General features: G+C 47.3%; 1 protein-coding gene across 1 annotated transcript in view; it reads right to left on the bottom strand.

Moving 5' to 3' along the window:
- The window catches only part of AKT1 (v-akt murine thymoma viral oncogene homolog 1), a 181,584-nt gene that overhangs the window by 171,899 nt on the left and 905 nt on the right, over positions 1 to 8,780 (bottom strand). The window lies entirely within an intron of this gene.

The raw sequence follows: 8,780 nt of genomic DNA, 5'->3' as shown, positions 1-8,780 counted from the left end.
CATATATGTGTGTATACACACACATATACATATACTTTCTGTGAGCCGCCCTGAGCCTGCCTTGGTGGGGAGGGCGGGATACAAATTAAATAAATTTATGTTTTTGGTTACATGCCCAGCATCCTATTTAAGCCAGAACCAGTCTGGTGTAGTGGTTAAGTGTGCGGACTCTAATCTGGGAGAACCAGGTTTGATTCCCCCACTCCTCCACTTGCACCTGGCTGGATGACCTTGGGCAAGCCACAGTTCTGATAAGAGCTGTCCTTGAAAAAGAGCAGTTTCTGTCAAGTGCTCTCTCAGCCCCACCTACCTCACAGGGTGTCTGTTGTGGGGAGGGGAAGGAAAAGGAGTTTGTAAGCCGCTCTGAGACTCCAAGTGAAGGGCGGGGTATAAATCCAATCTCCTCTTCTTCTTACACAGAATGAGATCATAGACTTGAGGCAACAAGAATCCCAGACTGTACCACTGAAGAGCTAGGACTACCTTCCTGTAGGATAGCCCAGGCGAATCCAATCTTGTCAAGTCTTGGAAGCTAAGCAGGGTTGACCCAGGTCAGTATTTGGATGGGAGACCACCGAGGAAGTCCAGGGGCACTATGCAGAGGCAGGCAATGGCAAACCACCACAGACTGTCTCTTGCCTTGGAAACACGACGGGGTCACCTTGCTTGACTGCGTTATTGCTTGTCCACGTCTCTTCCAGAAAAGTAAGGTCTTCCAAGCGATTATTAGCATCTCCAGAAGCCCATTTTCTCAAAGAAAGTATGGAGAGCATCTCTAAAAAGTAATCTATATGGTGTAAAGGCCATTATTAGCATGTTGCACACTGATGCACTTCCCGTCTGACTGAGATGACTAAAGGCCACTCAAGTGAAAGCACATTGAACGCTCATTTTATGCTTGTGTTTTACCCATCTGGGGAGGGGGTACATTCCAAAACGGTGCCTTCATTTTAGGTCAATACCTTGGGAAGGAAGACTGGCTCCTGATGAGTGGAACATAACTGGCCCAGGGAACCAGTAATGAAATATGTACATATCCCTGCGGTTTCGACAAAGGCCCTATAAATCCCAACGCGGCCAGACTGGTATGTATCCATCACCCCTCCCACAGAAGAGCAGGAAAAGAATCTGGTTGGATCAAATCAATGGTCCATCTACTTCCCACAACCCTCGCAGTGACGGACCAGATAACCCCTCAAAAGTTCACAAGCCAGGCATGCAGGCCAAAGCCTCCCCCAACTATTCCTCCCCCCACACACACTAGTATTCCAAGGTGTATTACTTTGAGACATGAAGGTTCCATTTATTTATTTAGATGTTTATAGCCAGCTTTGCTCCCCAAGAGACTCAAAGCGACTTACAACATTGTTCTCCCTTCTTCCACTTGAGCCACAGAACAACTCCGTGAGGTACATTCATTGGAGGATAGAGTTGCCAACCTCCAGGTGTGGCCTGGAGATCCCCCAGAATTACATCTGACCTCCAAACCACAGAAAGCAGCTCCCTCTGAAGAAAATGGCCGCTTTGGAGGGTGGACTTTATGGCATTGAACCCCAATGAGTTCCCTCCACTCCCCTCCCCAAATTTGTCTTTTGGGCAGTCCATGGTATCCGTAAAACACTCCTCCAACATCACATTTCAAATTAATCAACTTTCTTCCTGTCACCTTTCTTCATTGTCCAACTTTCACACCCATACTTAGTAATGTGAAATAATATGGTAGGAATTAACTTGATCTTGGTTGCCAGTGACACTTCCTTGCACTTAGGGATCTTTTCTAGCTCCTTCATGGCTACCCTCCCCAGTTTCAATCTCCTGACTTCTTGTGTGCAGTCTCCCTTTTAGTTGACGATGGAGCCACGGAATAGAAAATCTTGAACGATTTCCATTTCTTCATCATCAACCTTAAAGAGAGCCAGTTTGGTATAGTGGTTAGAAGCACGGAATCTAATCTGGGAGAACCGGGTTTGATTCCCAACTCCTCCACATGCAGCTAGCTGCCGGTGTGACCTTGGGTCGGTTACCAGTTCTCTCAGAGCTGTTCTCTCCACAGCAGTTCCCAAAAGAGCTCTCTCAGCCCCACCTACCTCACAGGGTGTCTGCTGTGGGGAGGGGAAGGGAAAGGAGATCGTAAGCGGCTCTGAGACACCTTTGGGTAGTGAGGGGCAGGGTATAAATCCAATTGCTTCTTCTTCTGATGTTATTCCCCAGTAGTCATTACTTTTGACTTCTTGATGTTCAGCTGTAAATACTGCTTTGGGCACTTGGGGCTTTAACAATCAGTAGTCATCTCAAGTCTTCACTATTTTCTGCTCGGTTCAACGACCCTGAATTTCTCTGTGCCCCCCCCTTCATGCAGAAAGCTAGCAAATCAGGATGAGAAAGCCCTCTCTGCAACATGCTAGTTTCCCTCCTGCCAAAAGCCTTTCAGTGTGGAGAAAGCGTTCAAAGTTGCTCATACACAAACGCCCCCTTGCTATCGGAAGTGATACATTCCATTCCGCTTCCTCATCGCTCTAGCATTTCATTCCCGCCGCTGTGGACATTATCAGGCCTTGTACAACCGTATTTTAAACACAGCGTCTCTAAAGGGGATGCAGAAGAGGTCAGAGACGGCTAAAGAGCAGGCATGACGGAAATTGTTGAATCGGATACAGGGGGGGAAGCCTGAATGTTTTATGAAAGGCTCGCTTATGCGCGTGACAGTTAGAACACCCCGCCTTCCCCATATTGAAGGATTTGGAAGTAAGAAGAAGAAGTTTGACACATAAAGAAGGCTGAGTTATGCTTTGAAACAAAAAAACCCTCAAAGAGGCAAATGCCGTCTTAAATGTGCTAGAGTTCCCCTGAAGTCAACAGGATACTCTTGCATGTAAGCGTATTGAAGTACAGGTAAGCTTTGCCGGCGCATGTACACATAGGACAGCACATAGAAGGCGCTGCTCTGGCACATACCAAACCGTGGCATCATTCCAGCACTGCAGTGCCCCTCTGGAAGCATTGCAGATGCACTAGCGCCGGCCTGCAATCTCAAAGCGTCAAATTTGGCTGGCGGAACCACAGCTGGGGGCTGGGGGAAAAGATGCAGCACGTTTTACATCGGCACCGACAGGCACGACAACTTATTTTGATGATACGCAGGGACAGTGTGCCTCTAAGATGAAAGACTGTATAAGAAAACCAAGTGAGGGCTGACAACAGGCCTGGAGGAGGGAAAGAATGTCCTGCCCCTTTAACAGAGGCTTGTTGGGATATATTGTTTATTTTGGTTTTGGTTTTAAGGGGGGGGGTGTTATTTACCTCCTTGCCACAAGAAGCACCAACTGGAGAAGAAGAAGAAGAGATTGGATTTATACCCTACCCTTCACTACCCAAAGGAGTCTCAGAGTGGTTTACAATCCCTTTCCCTTCCCCACAACAGACACCCTGTGAGGTTAGGTGGGGCTGAGAGAGCTCTCAAGAACTGCCCTTGAGATAACAGCTCTGAAAGAACTTATGACTGACCCAAAGTCACACCAGCAGCTGCATGTGGAGGAGGAGTGGGGAATCAAACCCGGTTCTCCCAGATTAAAGTCCGCGCTCTTAACCACTACACCAAACTGGCTCTTAACCACTACACCGTTGCCACACGTTAAGCCTCTATGAAAGGGACTGGGGACATTTTTCTCCAGGCCTGTTGGCAACCCCAAAAGGAAGGGGGAAGACAAAATCAGGTGCTTCTGTTGTTCAACTGAAAACGAACTTTCTAAAACTCTGAAAAATCCCTCAAGTAAGTGCTTCTAAAGAGTTAGCAATTTGTGAAGCCGCTTTTTACACTGAGGAGGCAGGTTCATTTATCTCAGCAGCATTCTGGATAGCAGCTCTCCAAGATCACAAGCAGATTCTTTTCCAACCCAGCTGTTGGGAGTTCGTTTTCTCTAAAGATTCAGGGCATGAAACCCATAATTTTTAGAACACAGCACATAACTCAGTGGAAAAGAACACATTTCCTTAGAAACATGCAAGTTTGACCCAGTGGTTTGGACACCCAAAACAAACTCTAGTGAATTTCCTATTCTTTTCTAAGAGCCGGTACACAAATTCATTTCTCTAAAAGAGTCCAATTAAATCATACCCATATTTTCTTTCCCAGATGGAACGAAAGACAATTCTTACGAACTAAATTCTCAAAACAATCGCTCCTAGTAAACGGCCCTATCCTGCAAGCGCACAATGAGCAGAAAACATTATGCCGTGGTTCTCACATTAGAAGCAGTCAGCTTTAGACAGCCATATATACTCACAGTGGTGCAGTCAATGGAGAGCAGAGCTTATATTTTCAGACAGACAGGATGCTGTACCATACGCACGGAATAAAATGCTCAATCCTTCCCCCCCCCCCCCCCCAATGGCTGCTTCTGTGCACTTTGCAGCGAGGCGTGGGCATCTGAATGCATGTACACCACCGTTCACAGCCGAGAACGCCATGTGGTTATCATCTGAACTCTGGTATTTGTCATAACGCAGCGGAAAGTGCAAGATGTAAATAGACTGGACTTCTAAGAAACAGAGCCCTTATCCTGGGCAAGCAAGCTTTCCTTATCAGCCTGATGTGGCTGCTGTGGGCATATCCTCACCGGGGTACACAGAAAGCAATTTTTCAATAATCATAATATTTTTAAAATTATTACTATTAGTAATTTTGCATTCATGCCAGAGAGCTGTCAACGAACACCCTGGTAGATAAACTATCAGATAGGAATCGGGGGAGGCCCCAGTTCAAACCCCAGCATGGATATGCAGCTGTCGGAGTGATCTCAGGCCAGGCCCTTTATCCTGGCCTAGTCTACCTCGCAGGGTTGTTGAGAAGACAAAAAGGGTGTGCGGGTGAAAGAATCCCAAGCATACTGTTCTCTGTGCTCCTTGGAAGATAAAAATCAGTTATGGCAGATGGATCAGAGAGACTTAAACTTGAGTTTAAATTTAGTTAGCCCCTTCCAGATCGTTCTAACAGCCCTGATAGATCAGACCAGTGGTCCATCTTGTCTGGCATCCAATACTGTAGTGGCCAACCGGTTGCTTGGAAGGCCAACAAACAGGGCACAGAGGCAAAGGCCTTCTCCAGTGTTGCCTCTTAGCACCGGTATTCAGAGGCTTACTGCCTCTGAATTTGGAAGTTCCTTTTAGTCACCACGGCCTAGAAACCACTGATAAACCTCATGAATCTAACCCACTTTTAAAGACAGCCCTGCTAAAGACCATCCTCGCTTCCACCGGCAATGATTCCAACAATTTAATTACTCCCTGAGTAAAGATGCCTTTCCTTTGACCTGTCCTGAATCTACTGCCCATGAACTTCAATGGGTGTCCTTGGTGTCTAGCTCCAGATGATCAGCCTTGTTGGTCTGAAGCAGTAGAACAAATTTGGAGTCCAGTGGCATCCTTAAGACCAACAAATGTTTGTTCGAGGTATGAGCTTTCGCGTGCAAGGCACACTTTTTCAAATCCATTGGAATGGTAGGTGAGGTTCTAAACTTGGGTGTTTTTGGCCACTGTGTGACAGAGTGTTGGACTGGATGGGCCACTGGCCTGATCCAACACTGGCTTCTCTTATGTTGTTAAACTTATAGACAGTGACTTAACAGCAAATTAACATGTAACATGAGGAGGTTCAAGTTACGCAAAGTGAAAAACTAAGTCACAAGCTGACTTTATAGCCTTAACTTGTCATTCAGTTTTTCACTTTGCATAACCTGAACATCATCATGTTACCTGCAGTGTTCCCTCTAAGCTGAGTTAGTGTGAGCTAGCTCACAGTGTTTAAGCCTCTGGCTCACACCTTTTTCTCTTGGCTCTGGAAGGATGGCTCCAGAGCAAAGTAATTTATGCAGCTGCCAAACTGCTTGCTCACAACTTTACGGCCAGTAGCTCACAAAGTAGAATTTTTGCTTAGAGGGAGCGTTGGTTACATGTTAATTTGCTGTTAAGGCCCCGTCCATAAGTTTAGAACCTCACCTACCATTCCAACATGTTTGAAAAAGTGTGCCTTGCACATGAAAGCTCATACCTTGAACAAACCTTTGTTGGTCTTAAAGGTGCCACTGGACTCCAAATTTGTTCTCCTGGGGGTCTGGTGTTATGGGCGGGGGGAGGCTTTCCAATCCATCATAACTCAGCTCAGAAATGTACTGACCGCACTGTTACCCTGCCTTTCCTCAAAGGACTTCACAGCCACAAACACGGTTTCCCCCTTCTCCATTTCATCCTCACAATAACCCTGTTGAGTTCAGCTCGGCTGAGAGAATGCCAGTGAATTGTTCCTGACAAGTTAAGGGGTGGGTGGGATTCAAACCTAGGACTCGTCCTTCACCCTGACCACCACGCTGGATCTCCGGCACTTAATCTGTTTCCAGTAGACAACTGCTCTGTGTGTGCGCTTTGTTCAGCTTCTGTGACCTCCAAATCAACTCACACTTTTGGAAGAGCACATCCCTTCGGTACAAAGGTTTCCGACTCTTCCAAAATGCGATTGGCTCTGAAGTAGGAAGTTAGCAACTGTGCTCTACTGGCGAGACAGCCTAATTTATCTGTACACAAATACCCGGGTGATAATTAACTTGGCCCGCCCTTTTAAAAAACAAGAGGGGGGAGCGAGAGAGAGATGCACTGCATTTCAAATGTTGCAGCACACACACACACACACACACACACACACACAGCTCAAAAAGAGAGACCTGCTCTTTGCATGCTCAAGACGGGGAGGCAAACACAGACTTCCCTAAACAAATCACCAAGCAGGATTTTGACAGTAGTCAGATCCTGTTCATACAATGTGGCTTTCTGCCAAAGAAGCAGCCAGGAGCTTTTGCTGGGCATGATCTCGGGGGAACATGAGAAGCAGGTAGCCAGGAGGAAAGCAGACAACACGCCCTGGGATCACTACAGCAGAGGTGTTGAATTCATTTGTTACAAGGGCCGGATCTGACATAAATGTCACTTTGTCGGGGCCCAGGCCATATGTGCCATAAAACGTAATGCCAGGTACCGGAGAGATAAGCTGTATAAAGGACAGCAGCTGGCAAGCCTCAGGTTGTTGAAAGGACAGCAGCTGGCAAGCTTCAAGTTGTTGTTATCTTCATTGTAAGGCCTCATGGACTGGAAGGGGGTGGTGCAAAGGAAAACCCACATGGGAACGTCACCTGAACGTTAAAGCACAGGTTCTGAACATGCTACACCTATTTATGTATTTCTCCAAAGACCTCAGGGCAGTGTCCGTAGTTTCCCACTTCCCCCATTTTACCCTCACAACAGCCCTGTGAGGTAGGCAAGTCTGTGCGGGAATGACTGATCCAAGGTCACCCAGGAAGCTCCCACAGCTGAGTGAGGATTTGAACCTGGGTCTCCCAAGTCCTAGTTTGACACTCTAGCCACTACACCACACTGGCAAAGTAAGTTTTGTGGAGGTCAGTGGGGCATACCTCCAGGGGGGCTGGGGGGTACATAGTCTGTGCGAAAATACACCCACATGTGGCATTTCCCAAGGAATATGATACTATTTATAAACTTTCTATCTCTTGATCATAGCTGATCTTCTTTGCTGATTTTAAAAGATGATTCTAGGGGAGTTTTTAACAGCGGGAGACTTACACCTGGGTCACACATGCTGGATAAGGCACTTTCAATGCACTTCAGCAATTGTTTGCAAGTAGACTTTTCATGTTTTTAACAGGAAAATCCAGCTGCAAAGAATTGCTAAAGCACACTGAAAGCACATTATCCAATGCGTCTGAAATTAGCCCTTCCTAGAGAGCCAGTGTGGTGTTGTCGTTAAAGTGTCAGTCTAGGACTCCCCCCACTCTGCCATGGAAGCCTGCTGGGTGACTTCGGGTCAGTCACGCACTCCCAGCCTAACCTACCTCCCAGGGTTGTCGTGAGGATAAAACAGAGGACAGGAGAACAACGTAAGCTGCGTTGGAGAAAGGGAGGCTAGAAATAAAGTAAACAAAACTGTTAGTCTGTTAGCACCTTAAATGCTTAACAAGTCTTATTCTAAGAGAATGACATCTTTGAAGCCACAAGCCTCCGATTCATTTCTTCTAGCCATTTCACGGCCACTCGATACATTACAGAGCAGCCAACTCAGAGGGGGTCTACACCAGAGTTCCCTCTAAGCTGAGTTAGTGTGAGCTAGCTCACGGTTTTTTAGCCTCCGGCTCACACATTTTTGTCCTAGCTCAGGGAGGATGGCTCCAGAGCATTTATGCACTTGCCCACAACTTCAATGCCAGTCACAACCTAGAATTTTTTTTCTCACACGACTCCACGGCTTAGAGGGAGCACTGGTGTACAGTTTGCAGGGAGCAGAAGTCAACCTAAAGAGCCTGCCTCTCCTAATCACCCATTACTTTTCCGGGGTAGGGGTGGGTGGGACTAACCTGGGAAGACGCCTAACAAACACTCCCCTAACGACAAGCCTGCAGTCCTCTGCAGGGAATTCCAGGTGTCAGCCAAAGGAGCCGAGACAGGAGTCCAGTGGCACCTTCAAGCCCACACTCCCCGTCTCCTCTCGGGCAGGGTACCTCCAACGTGAGCCCACTTGATGTGCAAAGGTCTACACTGGAGTAACTCTTGCACGGGATTGCACATGCCGCCCCCCCCCGTATCTGCGTGTGGCCAGGGCTGAAAAACCCCAACTTGCCTAGAAGGAAGGGAACCACCACAGCACCGGGCTCCCTCCTGTTCTACAGCAGCTGCGGGGCTGCAAACACGGAAAATGGGGGGGGGGGGAGATAAACACACGC

The sequence above is a fragment of the Gekko japonicus genome, unplaced genomic scaffold (genome assembly GCF_001447785.1).
Source record: "Gekko japonicus isolate JY-2015 unplaced genomic scaffold, Gekko_japonicus_V1.1 scaffold1419, whole genome shotgun sequence".
Taxonomy (NCBI): domain Eukaryota; kingdom Metazoa; phylum Chordata; class Lepidosauria; order Squamata; family Gekkonidae; genus Gekko; species Gekko japonicus.
Note: the sequence above shows the minus strand (reverse complement) of the source record. Positions and strands in the feature narration are given on the sequence as shown.